This window comes from Podarcis erhardii, assembly GCF_964252035.2.
Source record: "Podarcis erhardii genome assembly, chromosome: 2".
Lineage (NCBI taxonomy): Eukaryota > Metazoa > Chordata > Lepidosauria > Squamata > Lacertidae > Podarcis > Podarcis erhardii.
Window position 1 is genome coordinate 59,614,887 of NC_138498.1, and position 20,725 is coordinate 59,635,611.

Genomic DNA, 20,725 nt, shown 5'->3' on the forward strand with positions numbered 1-20,725 from the left:
TAAAAATGGATTTAAAACAATTACACCCTTATCCCCAAATTTGTTGTGTCAACCATGATGCCTGCATTCCTCCAGAAAGCCATGGCAGCAGAAATGTTTTGAAAATGAGGTAGAATCATAGAATCATAGAATCATAGAATCATAGAATCATAGAATCATAGAATCATAGAATCATAGAGTTGGAAGAGACCACAAGGGCCATCGAGTCCAACCCCCTGCCAAGCAGGAAACACCATCAGAGCACTTCTGACATATGGTTGTCAAGCCTCTGCTTAAAGACCTCCAAAGAAGGAGACTCCACCACACTCCTTGGCAGCAAATTCCACTGGTGAACAGCTCTTACTGTCAGGAAGTTCTTCCTAATGTTTAGGTGGAATCTTCTTTCTTGTAGTTTGGAACCATTGCTCCGTGTCCGCTTCTCTGGAGCAGCAGAAAACAACCTTTCTCCCTCCTCTATGTGACATCCTTTTAGATATTTGAACATGGCTATCATATCACCCCAGTAACCAGCAAGCAACATACTCCAGTCTAATTAATACACGAAGGGGTTAATGCCATAGAGTATGCAGTCCCACCAGGCATAGCTATGTCACTTCCCCTCATCTTGGGAGGAAAGAGGCAATCATTCCTATTGCCCCTAGTCTACCTGAGAAACTCACTGTGTGAGGAGTTTTGAACTGGTTGATGCAGCTCAACTGCTTGGCTCTCACCAACCACTCTTGAGTTCCTATACCAATAATCTAGGAATTTTTACCACTTTGTAACTAAGCTAAGTTTTACTGCCTGTGCAAGTTTTCTGACTGATGTATGGAAAAGTACACGAACCAGATATTTGAAGAGTTTGTAAATAAACCAATTTTTAACTTACCAAACGTGTGGTCTTTTCCTATGCTGCTGGAAGGGAACTTACAGTACTTGAAAGGACATAGTTTAAAGGTCTAACACCCTATATTTCCACACTTTACTTGCTGCATATTTTGTGACTTTAAATCTCTGCTGGGGTTCTCTCACGAAGCAGTAATTTTTCCAAACTTGGATTTTGGCATCCAGGAATTCTCTCATTCCCTGCCCCCCCCCAAACAGCATAGAATTCGTAGTGGTCTAAGTGGACTAATTGCAAACTAAAATACCTATATTAAAGAACCCTGAATCCATTATGTGGAGACAGGCTCTAGTGACATAACTGGATTTATTTCCATGCAAGCTTCAGGAGAATTGAGCGTTAGTGCTGTTACTTCTATTCTTCTTTGCCCTCTGTTCAACAAAATATGGATTTAAAGTCAGACTTGTTGAAATTAGTGGGGCTGCCATGCTAGGTGCAAGCTATCCACTCTTCACTAAAATTGGAAAAACTGGACTGTACCAATCACTGGAGTGTGGGCCCATTTAAAGAAGAAGGAGTTAGTGCACATCATAGGCACAATCCAACACAGAGTTAGGTACACATAAACCCATTGAAATCAATTAGTTAAGCAGGCCTAAGCTATGCTGAATCTTTAGGATGAAGGCCTAGTTTAATTTACTTCTAAAAACGGAAGGCTGCAATCTTCTGTTCACTTACCTGTGAGTAAACATTATTGATGTCAATGGGACTTGCTTTTGAGTTGATGTGTTGATTGTACAGTAAGACTGCAATAGTATGCATATTTACTTGGGAGTAAGTCCCATTGAAGACATGCACGAGTTGTTGTTGTTTAGTTGTTTAGTCGTGTCTGACTCTTCCCCATGGATCAGAGCACGCCAGGCACTCCTGTCTTCCACTGCCTTCCGCAGTTTAGTCAAACTCATGTTGGTAGCTTCGAGAACACTATCCAACCATCTCGTCCTCTGTTGTCCCCTTCTCCTTGTGCCCTCCATCTTTCCCAACATCAGGGTCTTTTCCAGGGAGTCTTCTCTTCTCATGAGGTGGCCAAAGTACTGGAGTCTCAGCTTCACGATCTGTCCTTCCAGTGAGCACTCAGGGCTGATTTCCTTCAGAATGGAGAGGTTTGATCTTCTTGCAGTCCAATGCATGAGTTACTTCCAAGTAAATATGATTGGATTAAGCTTGTATGTGTAATTGGGCTTTGATTTCTTACTTATTTTAATATAGTAAGATAAGGCTTTTATCTGAAATAAGTAATACTGTACATTAACTGAATAGTAATTCCGAGAAAGAGGTGGTAGAGAGATACTATGATACAAGAGAGGCAGACCCCATCTGTACTACACATTGAAAGCGGCATCATAACACTAAATAGTCATGGCTTCCCCCAAAGACTCCAGGGAATTGTAGTTTGTGGAGAGTGTTGAGCTTTGTTAAGAGACCCCTATTCACCCCCCACCCAAGCTACAGTTCGCAGAGTGGTGTTAACAATCCCTATTCCCAGAGAACTCTGGTCTCTGAAATCTATATGTATATCTTAATGACTGCATCTTTCCATCAGATCTAGACATTAGAGCTTGCAAGAGAGCTGCTTCCAAATAAGAGAACTGCACCATTAGAGTGGCAGAGATTTGTAAGGAAGATTTTGAAGAGATTTATAGTGCACGGTCAGGAGCATATTTAGTGTACAGCTAAGGGTACAGATTTGGGGAAAGTAGTAGAGCACAAGCTGTGCATGTAAGCAGTCCCAGAATCAATCCTTGTCTCCTGATAGGGCTGAGGAAGACTCCCATCTGAAATAATAGAGAGCCACTGCCAATCAGTGTGGACAATACTAAGCTAGATGGACCAATGGTGTGACTTGATATAAGGCAACTTCCTATGTCCCTTAGTTTCATGCTGTCTTGTAATTCTGCATTTTGATTGTGGAATACAACTTCAGTGAAACAATCTCGGAACTGGGTCTGGATCTGACAGTTACGCAAGATACATTATGGAATTCAGAGGGTAAATAAACCAAGGCCTAGCTAAGCTGGGAGTCCTGTTATGATGCAATCACTGGGCAGTGCTTTCCTATGGAGAATATGAGCAGGACTTCTGGAAAATTCCTTACAGTGCAGCCGTAGCAAGGGGAAAATTGGCCAGGTTCCAATTCTGGACAGCTTTAAAATACCGTTGTATAACTAAGGAGAGCAGAATGAGTACGTTCTCCATTCCAGGTGTATAGAATTGATGGGTTAGGAAAAAGATGCCTGCTCCTTGGAGCCTGTTTATCCAGTAGAAGAAGAGTATGATCCAGAAATAATAGGCTTAACAAGTTGTGCCCTTTATTTATTAATTTAATATTGATCTCAGTCTCCAAGACTGTAGAAGCAGCATTCAGTACTCACATTTGCCACTACTTCTTCCTTCTAGCCAGCCAGGATGTTGCTAGATGCTGAAAGGATTCAGTTCATATTCACAAATTTGCATATAGTTTGTTTATGCTGTTTCTTATATGTAGCTGCCCCTGGGAAATTAAGAAGAAGGGTGGCTAGGATTTAATCAGCCACCTAGAAGCAAATGTTTTAAACAAAGGTTTTTTCTTTTTTTAAGGAAGGGCAGGAGATTCGAAACCAGAAAGGACACAGGGCTTGGACACCCACAACCACTTTCTAACAATGTCCCTGCTTCCTTCCTTCTCAAGCACCACTCAAGTGCCTGGGCACTTAATATCCCAAGGAGGGAGTAAGTTTTTCAGTTTGTATGCAAGAAAGGGCATCTTTTGGAGTTTTTCAAGCACATCACTGAGGTCCATGGGAAAACCTGACCTGAGCTTCCCTCTTGTTCTGCATATAAAGCAAAATGAGAGTATTCAATATGGAAAGGATCATAAAGATGAATAGCATTAAATGAGGAACAGTCCAACTGCACGCTCACCATTTGTTCAACAGAGAAAGAGTAAATGGAATTCACATGCCAGGCGTTAGCCGATTCTTAGATGGTATGCTCTTTAATTCTCATACCATCTAAGAATCGGCTAACGCCTGGCATGAGAATTAAATATAAAGAGAATTAAATATAAAAATGGGATGAAGAATTGCTAAAAATTTTGAAATTTGGATGCAGTGAAGGGGAGGTTTGGGGAAGTCGCATTATGTTTGTTTTGTTTTTTCTTTATGTTGTAAAATCAATAAAAATTATTATAAAAAAAAAAAAAAGATTCTTAGATGGTATGATAATATTAATGTTAATATTTTATGGGTTGCTTGAGCTTTTGAAAGGGACTAGAAGGGTGGGGTTAATATGGGATGACACACACACACACACACACACACACGTGGGAGACATTTTGGCACAAGAGTCTACCCAATACAACAAGGTGATATGAAGGTCATAAAAACTCATTGGGGAGCTCATAAATTAATGCATTTTACTGGTTTAATGCAGGCAACTAACAATGTGTTTCCTGTTTGGCTGGGAGTCTCCATTGCACTGTGGCAGCTGTTTTAAAGGGGATGTGAAATTAAAGAGAGCAAAAGGCGACTGTCCCTAAATCAGTGCTTAATAGAGTGTTATTAGGAAGTCTTCTTTTATTCCCCCCCTTTCTTTAAACTCCCCTCAAACGGATCATACACAGACATCCTCCAAATGGAAAAGGAGAAGGGGGCACTTCCTGGTGTGGGTTGGATTCCTAGGAATGTGGTGAGAATGAAAAGCCACCAGGAGAGAAACACCCCAGAAAGTTAGGCAGAAAACAATAATTACAGCCCATGTACCCACCTCTTCTCCTTCACTCTTTACTTAGATTGAGATGATTGTTGAGGCATCTAAGTGAGGTCTGTGGTCTAGCTCAGTTCCCCTTCACCCCTGCTATGATGTCAGTTGTAAGCACACTTAGGAGGAAGTTCCACTGTTGCAAAATTCCAGGTTATTCAGAGCCAACTCACACCTGTATTTCAGAGTTTGTATAGGTGATGCGGGGTGTATGGGGTGTTAGGGGAGGGGTGATTTAGGGACTTCCCCTGAATGCCAAGACAGGCTCTGGCGGATTGAGAAGGTGGTTTCTGCACACGCTGTAGGGGGAATTGAGGGGCAGATGGGGCTTGTCAACCTGGGAAGGTAGCTTATCTAGGAGAAGGAAAACTCTGATCCTAACCCTCCTCTGCCTTGTGGGACATCTTCAGGAGAAGAAAAGGCTAAGGAGTAAACCCTACGCCAGTGGTTTTCAACCAGTGTGCCATGGCACCCTGGGGTGCCTTGAATGAGGTGCTGTGGGCAACACTGGCCGTCTTTCCTTCCTTCCCTCCCTCCTCTGATGCCCTCTCGCGTCTCTGATTCCCAAAGGCTTGCAGAGCTGTTTATTGCAGCATCCCTGGCCATAAGCTCCACAGGTGAATGGTGCTTCTGGGAGGTACCTCTCTTGGGGGGGGGGCAGTTCAAAGACCAGGGACAGCAGTATTAGCTGCTCAGAGGACTCCCAAGGTGAGGGGGAGAGGAGAGGAGGCTGAGGGAATACTTCACAAGGGAAGGTGTTCGAAAAAAGGTGAGAGGCTGTCAGCTTTGCAGGCAAGGGGTGACGTAACTGCGCTCTTGAGATAATGTAGTTGGTCAAGGGACTCAAAAAAGTTGAAAAGCTCTGCCCTACACAAATCTGTAGTGGACTCCCTAAGGCGGTTGGATGGCACCTTGTACGCCTCCTTCCGGCAACTCCTGTAGCCAAGCTCTGCTTTCCTTTGGACCATATCAGTGAGGCTGGGTGTGTGTGTCATGTCATCTGGGCAGCCCAGGACCTCCATACACACTGCCCAGGCTTGTGTCTTGCAGAGGTCACTTCAGAGCTGTTAATGCAGCTGTTTGACTTCACCCCTGTAGGCATACTCCATTGTCTCTTGAGACAGGTGGATGCTAACCAGTAGGTGATGCGGGAGGAACCATACTGTCCTGCTGCCTGTGGGGAGACATTTGTGTGAAATTTAGCAAAGTTTACCATTCCAGGGACACGGGTGGCGCTGTGGGTTAAACCACAGAACCTAGGACTTGCTGATCAGAAGGTTGGCGGTTTGAATCCCCCCGACAGGGTGAGCTCCCGTTGCTCAGTCCCTGCTCCTGCCAACCTAGCAGTTCAAAAGCACATCAAAATGCAAGTAGATAAATAGGTACCACTCTGGCAGGAAGGTAAACGGCATTTCCGTGTGCTGCTCTGGTTTGCCAGAAGCGGCTTAGTCATGCTGGCCACATGACCCGGAAGCTGTATGCCGGCTCCCTCGGCCAGTAAAGCACGATGAGTGCCACAACCCCAGAGTCAGTCACGACTGGACCTAATGGTCAGGGGTCCCTTTACCTTACCATTCCAGAAAGAAGATTGCTCCCTGCCTCCCCATATACATTGGTCCTTGCCTTGAAGTAAAACAAGTTTCGGACGGAGGCATTTACTAAACCAAGCCTACATACCTTACTATGCACTATGGGGGTCTATGCAGGTTTCTTAGCCTTCTGTTACTGCATTGTTGTCAGTGCCAGACCCCAGCCATTAATTTTCAGTTAGATTGATACGTGTTTGGAGACATGACAGTTAGGCCAGGCAAACTGTCATGTCTCCAAAGATCCTCTTGGACATTGCAGGCTCTGTGGATAGGTTTCCAGTGTTTTCCACAGCATGCCACATTTTAGACAGGTACTGTCTTGCCGTCCTGGTATTGCTGTTGAACCCTCTTTTGTCGGCAGTGGCTCTAATGGCTGTTTACCAGATAATTCTGTAATGTATACATTAACTGATTAATCCCATCTATACAGCTATTAATCCCCTTAGCTCGGTTTTCCTACACTGCAAAGGGCCAACCACCCACACTCTTCGTACCAAAGCAAATACTTCTTTCAGCACACTGATTCAGATTTGCCACACAGTCATTGGAGCGATTCAGAAGATGAGCAGTCTATGTATCTCCTAACCTGCCTGCTTAACATGTGCTTGGTTTGATGATACAATTAAGGGTAGTGTGAAAATGAAGACAATATGCCACACCAGGGTATTTCACTTCCATTTAATAACCCTTTTTTTCTTGCTCTCCTACTCCTTGTCTATAATGAGGGATGTAATCCTCATTCCCCCCCTGAGGATCTTTAATGGCTCATGGAAAATTTGCCTTTTCTTGTCTCAGTCGTGCTGCATGGGAAGTTCCGTAAATTAGCTCTAGGGAAGACCAGCCTAATGATTGGTTGTTAAGGTGCATTTCCAAAAGGGGAATGTGTGGTGTGCTTGGTGCTACAGCTAAGGCAAGATCGCAACCGCATATCCATTTAAACAGCAGAATTCCTGCCTTACATTCTAAGGATTCCATCCTGAGATCTGCTTATTTTAAAGTTGTTTTGTGCTCAGCGTACATGCGCTTGATATATACATGGGGTGGGGAAAACAACTCGGGAGACCTGTTGACCCTTAATATGAATGTAACACAACACACTGCACTTAAACATTGCTATTATATACAGCTTTGGACTGTAGTGGACCTACATTTTGGGGCCCCTGAAGCTTGAACTGTTATGGGACCCCCTTTGCAAGCAGCAGTGAGGTCCGGGAAACCACTGTTATCTTCTTCAACAGGGCTGTTCCATAACAGATTGCCACACTGAAAAAATAAATAAAAATTAACTACTACATCTCAGATTTTGATTAAAATTGTACTGGATTATCTCACATGCCAAAGTCACTGGTGTAAATAAAAAAAAAAATCATATGCCTTACAGTTTTCTAGTTATGGGGTGGTGATAGTTAGGTATGTACATGCATGATGCATCATAGAATGATGAAACTGGGTCTAATTTTTTTAAGCATTGTGGACTAAAGTCGCTTCTGAGGCCCCTCCAGGATTAGGGCCCCTGAAGCTTAAGCATCATTGGTTTCATAGTAGATCCACCTCTGGCTGTGGGCTTGTAATTTCTTTAAAATTTACTTATTTATATCCCCAGCAGCATAGCACATAGATACCAAAATCTAGGGAAACTTAGTCATATTCAAACCCCATTAAAATCAATTATTATCTTAAGCTATCCAACAAGGTGTTCCATTGGTTTCAATGAGAGTGAAGCATGAATAAGTTCCTCTGGATTTTGGCCAGAGCACACACAGCTCTGCGTACAAGCATACCCTAATCAAATCTGCAAGCACATTCGTATATATCCATGTTTGCGCTAGTTAAAGTTTAGGACATGTGGCCTTTGCAACTACAATATGGGTTAGTCATCATAGCCTTCACCCAAAAACCTTGGAATTTATAGCTGAGAGAACTCAAGTAATTTTAGAAGTTATATGTTCACTTTAGAAATTAAACCTTGCTTTGCGTAAACTAAGGCTTACTTGGGCTGCACACCTTTTGCCTAGGGATCTTTCTCCCCTTAATCCCAGATATCTGGGGGTTGGATGTGGTTAGGGGAAATAAAAGTACTGCGGCAATATTAGCAATTCCTTTTTTAAACCATTACGTACTTTGCATATTTCAAGGCTGGGCCAAATAGACATATTTTTCCCTGTATAAGACTAGGCTTTTTTCCTAAAAAATAATGTCAAAAATTAGGGGGCTTCTTATACACGGATACATCTCCCCCCCCCATTTTCTTAAATCTGAGTCCCCAAAAATAGGGGGCGTCTTATACATGGGAGTGTCTTATAGACGAAAAAATACGGTAATTTTTACAGGAACGAGCATCAAAATATAGCATGTACACTGCCGTGATCTTTTTTTAATGAGTCAGCGGCTTATAAATTGAATGAATGAATGAATGAATGAAATGTTTTCTCCCCTCTCTCAGACTCATTACCAGTAGTTTCCTTTGCTGGGACAGCATGGCATGAATTTTAGCTTATTTTTATAATTTTACTGTTTATCTTTTTAATAAGGCATGGACCTCACAAATTTAATAAACTTTGAACTTTGACTATTCATTACCATACCAAGATATAAAGTTATTCATCCAAGAAGGTACAGTGTGGCATGGCACAGGGGAATCCCCCCCATGCAGTCAGAGCAGTGGTGGCTAGTGGCCACTGGGATTGGTAGTGGGGGAGGGAGGGAGGCTAATTGGACAGGACAACAGCGCTAGCCACAGGCAGCCCCAACTAATTCCAGTTTTGCCTCCATTCGACCCACTGAGGGTTCTACAAGGGCAAAACTGGAAATAAAGAGGAAGCTGGCAGTAAATGCTACGCCCTTGTTGAATTTAAGAGCACTGATTATTGTTCCTGAGTGGTTCAGTGACTCTTATGTCTTAAACCAATTATTGGGCACCGTTTGGGAATAAGGTAAGTGTCACTTCTGTGGCTGTTCTAAACCACACGCATTTGGAACATCTAGATACAGCTTCAGTTTGTTGCTCAATTAAGGTCCCAGTAAATGTAAAGTATTTGAAGCAAACTATTATTATAGCATTTTCTGTTTTGTCTACCTCCCTAAATGGTTTCCTTCTTCAAAGTACTGAGCTAATTATGTGAAAGACTTTGAACACATGAAATGCGTGATATACTAATACGTGGTTATTAGCAGCAGGAATGGAGAGTTTCCCATCACCACCAATCCCAGGGGCCGTGCTGGGAATAACTTTTCAGACCTCTGTCTCCTTCTGACTTTCTGACAAAGAATAGGATTTGAGGGATTTGGGCATTCGCTTGAAGTAGTCAAGCGTAGACATTGATCTGTCTATATAAAATGTCATATCATAGCATTTGGATATAGAGTTCCTTTACTTTCAAATGCTGTGCGTAGTAGTGGCCTGATTACATTTGATAACCATGTAAAAACAACCACCGTACATTTCAAAAAGCATTAATGTCATGAAAACAATTCACAAAAGCACAGTTGTTTTACGCTAGTATTACTTGAATGCTGTGTACTTACTAGGATGTTAGTATCCTGATCATAACCCATGTGTGATTTCCAAAAATGTTTGAAGTTACATCCAGATAATGGGTTTAGGAATCGCTGGGTGCTTCTGCTGACAATTATTATTACATTTAATATTCAATAACATTAAATATTTATATAAATATTTAATATACCTTTTAAACTTGAATACCAACAATGCATTTGATTTATTTAACTTTTAATTTCTCTCCAAGGACCTCAAGGCAGCATGCATGAATCTGCCCCCTCTTCATTTTATCTTCACAACAAGCCTGTGAGGGAGGTTAGGCTAACAGTTGGTGACTGACCCAAGGACAACCACTCACCTGCATGGCTAAATAGGGATTTGAACCCTCATCTTCCAGGTCACAGTCCAACACTCTACCACTACACCAGAGCATACCTCTTTACCTGAACTTTTTCTGACTTGTAATACCAGTTCCTGGCATTTCCATCTACTGTAATTGATACTGATGTTTCTTGCTGCTTTAATGATATGGTTTTTACTGCTATATTTTGCTTTCTCTCTCTCTCTCTCTCTCTCTCTCTCTCTCTCTCTCTCTCTCTCTCTCTCTCACACACACACACACACACACACACAGTTTATGTGTGTATGTGTGTAATACAGTTATATTTTCTGTATCGCGTGCGCACACACAAATATGTATGTATGCATATAAACTGCTTTTTACAATTCATCTTGTTCTTTAAACTCAAACCCTTTTAAGAGGTTTCCAACAAAATAAATACGTTTCCAGCAAATAAATCAGGCAGCTTCTAATTTTATATCTCCCCTAGTGAAGCCTAAGGATTGAAGGCATCTTGCGTTCTTTCATTCCAACAAGATATAAATAAACTCTATTTTGCAATAAAGGAGTTATCCCTTTGTCTGCCTCCCCTAATCCTAATGATATTTGTAGGTCTTATCATTGTGCTGTATGCCAAGCCTTATTTATTCAGGTTTCCAGTTTTGGGTGGGGTGGGGGGAGGCCTCTGGATTCCTCTGCATCAGTAGCAGGCGTGGTACCGGCAGGACTGCCTTGCTCACCTGCCTTCCAAACACTGAGCATCAATGCTGCTGGTTCTTGGGAGGGAGAGAAGGAGGCGGAGGCTCAGGGAGTTCAGCATGATATGACAGTGGCTCCCTAAGTGGGCGGTGCCACCCTCTGGGGGGCAGTGGGTTGTCCTAGGGGCATTAAGAGGCAAGAGGGCAGCAGGGGGATGCTGGAGGTAAATGACTATCAGACTTTGAGAAGCTGGTATCACTGGATAAAGTTCATCCATTTTGTTGAGTTAATTAAACCAAATACAGTGGTGCCTTGGTTCTCAAACGCCTTGGTTCTCAAACGCCTTGGACCCCAAACACTGCAAACCCGGAAGTAAGTATTCCGGTTTGCAAACTCTTTTCAGAAGCTGAAAAGGCTCAATTTTGAATGTTATGCTTCCAGTTTTAGTGTTACACTGAGGTCTGTCTGTTTTTGCTATTTATTTTGTGTTTTTGCGGCTCTTTTTGTCATTTGTTTTTGTGACTGTGTGGAACCCAGTTCAGCTATTGATTGATTGATTGATTGATTGTGTGGCTGTAGTACATTGTTTATTGCTTTCATTTTATGGATCAATGGTCTTGTTAGATAGTAAAATTCATGTTATATTATTGTTTTAGGGGTTCATTTTAAAAGTCTGGAATGGATTAGTCCATTTTGCATTACTTTCTTTTGGAAAGCACGCCTTGATTTTGGAACACTTTGGTTTGGGAACAGATTTCCAGAACGGATTAAGTTTGAGAACCAAGGTACCACTGTAGTTTTAATTGGATTTTGAGTATGTGTGCAATTAATTGTTTTTAATGTGATTGTGTTATCATTTTCCTTAGTGGGTTGTGCAAACTGTTTTTAAAATTAAGCTTTTTAAGGGGCACTGGGGATGAGTTTATGAATCCAAGGAAGGGAGTGCCCCCTCCCACAAATTTGGGAACCACTGGTGTAGGGAAATTCTTCCTTCCATGGACCACTTGAAAATTGCTGAGGGTCTCTCCAGACAACTTAATGCCATTTCTGCCTGTGGTAGCAATTGTGCTAGATACTTTGTTATTTTTAATTGCATTTGTATTGTTTCTTATATTTCATATATACAGTATTGCATTTTATTGCATCATAGTTTGAATTCAATTTAACTCAAATTGTAATACAATGAAATACAATACATAATAGGAGAAATAAAATTATAATGAAAATCTGTATGAAGACAGGTGGCAACCATTTCACTCAGGGGTTCCATTCCCCCCCCCATGTCAGTACAGCAGGTATCAGTTCCACCTGCCCCATTACTGCCTGCCCTGCCCCCATTCCACCCTGTTCCACCCCCTGTTCCACCCCTGTTCCGCCTTCTTCTGGATCCAAAAGGACCCACGCGTAAGCAATTGCACATCAGTTGGATGAGCCTAAAATGGTTGCCACCTGTATTTAATGTGATGGTGGTGCTGTCTCACCTGTCTTCAGCCACAAACCCACAGATGCACCACAGACACTCTGAATGATGCTTGTGGATCAATGGTGCTTCATGGATCAGATTGGGAATCCCTGGTGTACGGGACTTAGTTGAACCTTATTTCTTTTGAGCACTTTATGAAAATTAGACAGTTTGGATATGAATGGTGATTCCTGACTAAACAAAAGAAGTTTACGGCATCTTTATCCCATTAGTCTGTTTTCGATTTCTCCACATTTCATTACCCTCAGGAGCATAACATCATTTTTGCAGAAATGGGCCTTTACCTATTCCTCTTTAAAATAAACAGCCTTTTTGGAAAGGAGATAGACATTTAAGGGCAGACATAAACCGACTCTGTACGCTGATGATGTGGTAATCCCAGCTGTAGATCCAGTATTGTCTTGTAGAGAAACAATGGATACAATTAAAAATTTCTGCCAAATATCTGAGCATGAACTGAATGAGATCCCCCTCCTATGATTATGTCCTTACTTTGGAAAATGAAACTTGAGTACAAATTATGATGTCATTTGTGTGAAGTCCCATGAGGGGAAAAGAACGAGACAAGTAAAATATATGAGAATATATTTTAATCAAGCAACATTCAGGATTTTTTAAAAGCAGGGGAAGTCCATGGCCTTTCAGATGTTGCTGGATTCAAACTCCCATCAGTCCCAGCCAGCATGAACAATGGTCAGGGATGATTGGAAGTATAATTCCAAAACCTGTGGAGGGCCACAAGTTCCTCACCCTTCCCCTACAGATATCTATATATTTTAAAACAGATATATGGCAGAGGACTGATTGGATATTTGTGGATTTACCTCCCCAAACGATATTCCATTTACTATTCCAATTTCCAGGAGATAAAATGGGGGGGGGAAAGTTTTGCCTGGTATCTTTGCTGTTACAGGAGTTAAGTAAATCACAAATTCTTTTCAAAAGTGATATATAGTGGTACCTCGGTTTACAAATTTAATCCGTTCCGGAAGTCCGTTCTTAAACCGAAACCATTCTTAAACCGAGGCATGCTTTCCCCAATGAGGCTTCCCTTCCACCATTCGATTCCGTTCTTAGATCGAGGTAAATTTGCAAACTGGGACGCTATTTCCAGTTTTGCAGAGTTCGTAAACCGAATCGTCCTTAAACAGGACTGTTCTTAAACTGAGGTACCACTGTACAGATGGATGCAATAGAAAATTATAGACCATGCATGTTGCATATATATAATCTGGAAGAGATGGACTGGATATTTCAATTTTTCTTGACATTCCTTCTATATTCTTAGGGTTGTAGGCATGGCTAATTCCCATTTGTACACACTGCCTGTTCCATGGTTTCAGAATTATTTGGGTCTCCCTTCAAGATATGCACACAGTTCATTCTGTGTTGCAGTTTTTGGCAGCGAGCTGGCGAATGTCAGACACAGAATTCCTGAAAGAAAGTACCAATTTCTGGTGAAGAGTTACAATTGCCAAAAATATTCAAGGTGTGTTAGCATAATTACATATTGTATACCTCAGGATTAGGGAGTGCATTAAAATGTTTGCTTTTAAAGACTCAAGTTTACCCCACTTCATACTTACGTAAACATAGGAACATGGGATTTTTTTAAAAAACCAAAAACCGGATAAGACCGCTGGTCTATCAAGTCTAATATCCTGCCTTCTCTGGCAGAGACCCAGGTCTTGATGCTTTAGAGAAAAGTCTCCCGTTCATAATGTACCAAAGAACTGTAAAGGAAAAAGCACATGCCTGATTTGTATGCCTATGTATAGTTATCATTTGCATGGCTGAATGTATTTTATCAACTGATTATTTTTTGTTTAGTTTTGCCCTTAGCAGCTTGTTTAGCTTTGCTGTTTTTTCCCCTGCCAAATTTAGAACCCAGTTCCAATCCACAGCATCTTCAGTGAACATGGAATTTTAAGAAAATTGCTGTGCTTATAGATGAAATGAAATGGCTAAGTCCAGTATCTCAACCAGGTAGCTAGATCCATGTTGGGATCTCCACAGAACTGGAAGGGATCTCAAAGGTAATCTGTTTCTAGTTTAACTACTGGGCAATGTAGGCAATGTACTATCAATACATTCCTGATAAGGATACAATTGATCTATGCAATGCTGTTGGGTTTAAGCTGTCAAATCAGTTTATTTTATTTTTATTTTTTACAATGTTGCATGGACTGTTTTTTTGGAATTTATTTATGTATTGATATTACAGTTATTTCCAGTTGTTTCTAATATGTTTTTTTTTATGTTTGTTGTACTTCTTGTTCTTTTGTTTTCAGCCATTTTGGGCACAATTGTGTGGAAGGTGGCATATATCTATGTCTATCTCTATCTCTATCTCTATCTCTATCTCTATCTCTCTCTCTCTCTCTCTCTCTCTCTCTCTCTCTCTCTCTCTCTCTATCCATATATCTATATCATCTATATCTATATCATCTATATCTATATCTATATCTATATCTATCATCTATATCATGTATATCTATATCTATATGTCTATATAAACAGATGATGGCGAGGTGGCCTCCAGCCTCTTGAAAACCCCTAGGAAAGGAGAGTCCACCTCCCTCCTGGGCAGCATGTTGAATATCTTGCTCCATCTAAGTCATTTTACTTCCAACCTGAACCCAGTGGTTCAGGTCCTAACCTTTAGAGCAATGCTACCCCAAATGTTACTCATGTGATGCTGGAGCCTGTCCTTGAACTCCAGTGCCTCCTGGTTGTCTGGATGAAGCGTAGCGAGGGGCATGGGAGTGTCTTAGAAGCTAGCCTTCTGTACAAAGGTAAATTTCACACTTGCTGCTTCACTCACTTTTGCCTCTGGACCTGCCCAACCCAGAAGGCTCCTTGGCTGTAAAAGCTTCCTTACATCTGCGCTAATGGGGCATCTTTGCTGGGTACAAACCACTAATGAGATTCTGCAAAATGATAGCACCCATTAAATCAGAGTACAAACTGGAACCAATATTAAACCGCCTATGTAAGAGATACGTTCTTTGACCTAGATAGCTTCATCTTTTTCAGCTCACATATTGAGGTTTATGTGATGATATTACTTAGGGCATTTAAAAGTTGGTTTTGAAATCTGGGCTTTAAAGAATTAGCTGCTTTCATTTAATGGGAGGACTTGGAAATCCTGCAGGTTGCTTGGATGTTTCTTTTCCGAGCGCCGCTAACTTTTTGTAACTAGTCCATTGTTGTCTGTATTAAGAATACAGTGGACTTGATGACCCTTCTTAATCCTGGAGACTGCTGTCCACAATTGCCCTATATGCTTTCCAGCAAGACTGTTTCACAGATGCTTATTTCACAAATTTGGTATGTTTCTTGCTTAACATATTTTTTTTTTAAAAAAGGCTTGTTCTTGTGGTATTGATAAAGCATGTCTGTTTCTTGTTTTGTCAATTTTATAAATTCTTTTTTGGTGTGCTATCCAGGTTTATCATAGAATAACATTGTTCTTAGGTTGATTTCCACTCTGCATTATTGATATACTAACACACCACTGAGGAAGATGTGTTAAAAAGCTTTGCTAAAATTCTTTTGCAGGCCCCAGTTGGACGTTTATCTACCATTGGCTTCTTTAGGCATTTCTGATGCTGCAATTATTCTTCCTTCCCGCACTTCTCTCTGCTTGGGAGTTTCCTGAAGGTTAGCCATCATTGGAAAACAGGTTGCCACACTAAATGGACATTTGCTCCTGATCCACCCAGGCTTTTCTGATGTGCTTACCCAGAATGGCTTGCTTGTGTAGTACATCTTCACTATGCTTCCCCCCCAAAAAGATCCTTTTTATTGTTTTGAATGCAAAAACATCAACAAACAGTTACAAAATAAAGGGCAACTTCATTGTACAACTAGCAGTGCCTGGTCTCTTATGTTTCTACTGTGCAGGAGAATCATGACAAGGGAATGCAAGAGTTGCAAGTTGGTAAACAAAGTAAGTCCCCTTATCGTACAGAGTCTCTCCATAAGCCCACATGAGAGTCCAGTGGTTTCACTCTCTCGACCGACCTATTAATGAGCGTCATAAAAAGAAACCAGACAGTCTCAAATGCATCTGGCTTAGATTGTCCCTTGGCCAACCTGATGCTGATCTTCACTCAATTTGAACAAAAGTCGTTCCTGAGAGGTGAGTACATGGTAAAGGACACCCAGAAAACTCTGGAGGGAATGTTGCTATTTACCACTGCTTTGCCTCATAAGTCAGACTCAAGGGCATCTTGGGAGCTGCCATCATCATGTTTCTGAGTCACCATATCCCCTACCAGTGACTGCCAGGAAATCTACTGGGGGCATAGAGGCTCTTGGAGTTAAGATTATGGTTCTTATGCAGTGCCGGATTTATGTATAGGTTAAGTAGGCTGAAGACTAGGGTCTCTAAATCTAGGGGGCCTCGCCAGCCCTCCCGCTCCCCAGCGGGCAGTCTCCCCTCTCCCAAATTGCAAACCCAAGACTTCATGTGAGGGCAGGGCAACTCGGGCCTCTAAGACTAGGGGGCCTCACCAGCCTGCTCTCTCCCAGTACTGCAGTCTCCCCTCTCCCAACATTGCAAACCCTGCCCTGCAAGGGCAGGGCAACTCAGGCCCAGCAACTGTTAGACTCAGGGCTAGCCAGCATGGCCCAATTTGAAGCAGTGGGGCACAACTTGATTTTTTTTTGTATTGTAGAAGAAGAAGAAGAGTTTGGATTTGATATCCCACTTTATCACTACCCGAAGGAGTCTCAAAACGGCTAACATTCTCCTTTCCCTTCCTCCCCCACAACAAACACTCTGTGAGATGAGTGGAACTGAGAGACTTCAAAGAAGTGTGACTAGCCCAAGGTCACCCAGCAGCTGCATGTGGAGGAGCGGAGACGCGAACCTGGTTCCCCAGATTACGAGTCCACCATTCCTAACCACTACACCACACTGGCTCTCATTGTAGGGCCCCAGTTCACAGCCAAAGTCTACAAAATCTTATAGATATAAATAAAATCCATCTAGATTGCCCTGGTGCAGGGGCCCCCTTAGGAGTGGCCCACAGGGCCCAATTTGGCCCAATTGCTCCAATTGCCTTAAGGTCAGCCCTGATGAGACTGTGCAGGGGTTGGACTGAGAAGCCCTGTACCTTCTAGGTCCCTGGTGTCACCACTCAGAGTACAGACTCAAGGACTTGTTATGGAAATAAAGGGGGGCACTTATTGGAAATCAGTTTTGTCACCTCTTCCCCCCCAAACCCCGAGACAATGAGCCCAACCACCTTTTATTCACAGTCGCATAAGCACTACACTAGAGCATGGCCGTAAACTTATACGCTGAAATATACACCCAATATGTAGCAATGGAGATTTATGTTACTGTTTTATGAATGAAAACTATGTTTTATGAACAGACTCTGTATTTTGTGAATTACCTAAGAGCCACTATTGGGAGCTCTAGAATATGACAGCTAACCAATTGGGTACTAGCAAACAGCGACCCCTATGGCTGAAAGCAGGTAACCAGCATAGAATGCTTCAGCTCAGCCTTTGCACTGTTGACCGAACACCCCCTACTGTGCAGATAATGGAGAAAGCTCATAAATTGTATCTCTTTTGGCATCCTGGCCAACTCTATTACGCTGGTGTAAACCCTGGTGCACCAGAAGCACAGAATAGCAGCAAAAAAATCTGCTCAGCAACTGATAAGGCTTGTCAACCAGTTCTTCCAAAGTCTTCCTAAATTATAAAGCTCCAAAATACAGGCCAAAAGAGAGCAGGTCTGGGAAGAGCGAGGCATACAATGGGCACCACCAGTAAAAAGGCCCTGCTCCGTGTAACTCCTGCCCTGTCATTTGATAGAGTGCCCACTTGCCCTCCTTCTTGACATGGAATGCTCTCTATTGGAGTCTCCAGGTCCAGTACAAAGACCATAAGAAGGGAGAGCAGGGACCTTGAAGTTCCCAACAGCTGTTAATCAAGCAAGCAAGCAAGCAAGCAAGCAAGCACACAGGTCACCTTTGTCACAGTCAGGACACCTATGTCCTGGGCAGGCCTGCACCCAATCTTGTTTTTGTACAATCTTGTTTGTCCTCAGTAACCAAAATTATATTATCAACATATACAAGCAGAAAAGTTGTTTTTCTTCATTTGCAAGGAATCGTACAAAACAAAGTGGCACTAATAAAGAAAAGTTCCAGGGTGGCAACGGAAAACAAACTAAAAATGCTTTTGCAGTGCATCAGAAATATCCAGCGATATCAAGTTATAGGAAAACTGGTGCTATTAACAGTAATCCTTCTAGTTGGTTAATTGGTTCGGCAAGGCAACTTCCATGCACATTATGTGTGATGCTAATTATTTCCCCCAAGAGTTAAATGATAAGTAATCAGAGCCAGCTACAGGAGAGCTATGAGATTCAGGTGAGGGTCAGATGCCTTGTCAATCCCAGCAGGTATATAAGAGGACGACATGGCCCACCCAGGCAGTTGCTAGTAACTCAGAGAAGGTTTGGGAACCTTCAAGCTTCCAAGAGGTCCAGAGTTTAACCTCAGAGGATGCTGAACCATGGTTAGATGTCATGAAGGCAGAATTTGATTCCTTAGGGAGGAAAAAGACATGGGGACTAGTTCCAGGCCTGCCCAGGCCACAAAAGGTTTACAAAGTTCAGTTATTGCAAAAGTTTTTCAGTGTTAATTTTATGCATTTTTAAAAATCACCATGCTATTTAACAAGAATATCTTATGTCCTTTAGAGGAGAAATTATGAATTGTAGAATTTTAAATACTCGTCATCATCCTTGGCTTCACTCAATTTTGTTTATAACATACTTCCATTTTCTTCTAGTTGTGAGGGTTGGGGATGGGGAGGGGCCTCACAAGTGGAGTAGCCTAGGGTAATGTTACCAGATGTCCCCGCTTCCCAGGGACAGTCCCCAGATTTACAAATCAGTCTCCATAAAAAATCCATTGAAGTTGAAAAGTGTACCCGGATTCATTGGAAACAATCTGGTAACCTTAGCCTAGGGCCTCTCTTCATCTAAATCCGGCCCTGTTCTTATGATAAGCATGTCTAAGTGGGGTTCTCCTTTCCTCCTCTCTCAACTTTCGGATCAGCAAAGTGGATGAGTCACGCCATCTATTTGATGGATTCACACATGTCAATGCAGCCCACCGTTGCATGAGGTCATCTGTGGAGCGGGGCCAATAATTTTAGGCTGCATTTACAAGAAACAGCATTGCATAATATGATATGGGAAGCCAGGCAGTTAGAAAGACCTTGGGAAGGAATGTTACTTTAAACAAACTGAGTGGCTGCACAGAGCAGATCATCATAGTTGTATATTTTATCATCGAGGGACAAAGTAGATCTTCACAAATCAATGTGCTTTTTTCTACTATTACTGTTATAGGGTACATAGGACCTTCGTAAAATAATTTCATCTCATGTTAGGTATCTTTTTTCTGAGAAAAGTATCTTCGGCAAAACCCTTCCTGCTATTCAAAGGGCCAAAGGGCAGGCCTTCTATAGTTTTCACCCAGGTACATGAATTTTAACAGGGAACACATCCAAGGGAGAGATCTAGCCTTGACTACAGACAATAATTATTAGAAAACAAAACCAAATACTGCCTGTACCCTTGTACTATTTGCCTAGGTTGTGAAGCTGGGGATGAAGGAATGGCAAATGCAGGCTTTCAGCATCAAGTAGATTCACTTTAATGCTTTCAACACTGACTACAGGCCTTCCAGTTCCATGTTTGTAAAGAGGCAGGAGATTTCTTTAAGGAAAGAGCTGTATACTTTATAGAGCCACTGGGATGGTGGAAGGAATACCACTTTGGCTATGTACTCTTCTACCACATGCTTTTATAACTTGCATAAGTGTGCTTAAAAGGGGTAACATACTTATTCCAAGCAAAATTGAATAACATCTGTTTGAGCTCTAGTTCACTTTTTGAATTGTTTCTCCCCCCCCCCTCAAAATTTACACAGGCACTCTAGCAATATACTTCAGCTCTTTTGTGAGTTTGGCTTTTAGCATAAAAAGCCCAGGGATAGTAACCTACATTTTTGATGTGAAAATGCAGGCTTCTGCTGAAAGTTTTCATCAGAACTTGGAAGCATTTTTAGAATTCCAGGTAAAGACTAAACTCAATTCCCTTCAGTGCTGGGGTGCCAACTGTGAGATTAATGAGCTACATGCATCCTACAAGGCTCTCCAATCTGCCCTACAACTGATGCTGCCATTTTGCTTTGGTTGTAGGGCACCAACTTTGAAATAAACTGGGAGATCACCAGGCAGCAGAGGCTAGATGGCCACCTTTCAGGGATGCTGTCTTCTTCTTTGGAGATCACTCATAGCCGAGTAAGATTGTCTTCCATAAATACGGTTTTAACAATGAGTCCCTAAGTGACTGTGGAGGCCAGTTCTGGATCCTTACGTCCTTTCACAGTGGCAGTGTTTGGGCAGGAGATGATCATGGTGAGGGTTTGGCAAGCATGCCTTCCTCTTAGCACAT